Source organism: Oxyura jamaicensis, chromosome 11, assembly GCF_011077185.1.
Source record: "Oxyura jamaicensis isolate SHBP4307 breed ruddy duck chromosome 11, BPBGC_Ojam_1.0, whole genome shotgun sequence".
NCBI lineage: Eukaryota > Metazoa > Chordata > Aves > Anseriformes > Anatidae > Oxyura > Oxyura jamaicensis.
The window spans coordinates 1,643,204-1,643,734 of NC_048903.1; positions in this window are offsets into that span (position 1 = coordinate 1,643,204).

Genomic DNA, 531 nt, shown 5'->3' on the forward strand with positions numbered 1-531 from the left:
TATGGGGTATGGGCTGTGGAGTATGGGGTGTGGGGTACATGGGGTGTGGGGTACATGGGGTATACAGGGTATAGGGTACATGGGGTATATGGGGTATATGGGGCATGGGGTACATGGGGTACGGGGTATGTGGGGTACATGGGGTACGGGGGAATTGGGAGAATGGGGTGATGGGCTATGGGGTGACGGGTGAATGGAGGAATTAGGGGGATGGGGGATGGGGGAAGTGGGGGTACAGGGCTATGGGGTGTGGGGGGAATGGGGGAATGTAGGTACAGGGACGTGGGGTGATTGGGGCAATGGTGTGATGGAGTAATGGGGGAACAGGTTATTGGGATGATGGGAAGAACGGGGGGATTGGGGAATGGGGTGATGGGGACATAGGGACGTAGGGAGATCGGGGAATGGGGATACGGGACGATGAGGGTACGTGGGTACCGTGAGAGGGAGGAACGGGGTGACGGAAATGAGGGTATGAGGTGAGGGGGAACGGGGTGATGGGGGAATTGGGGTACCCTGGGGGGGAACGAG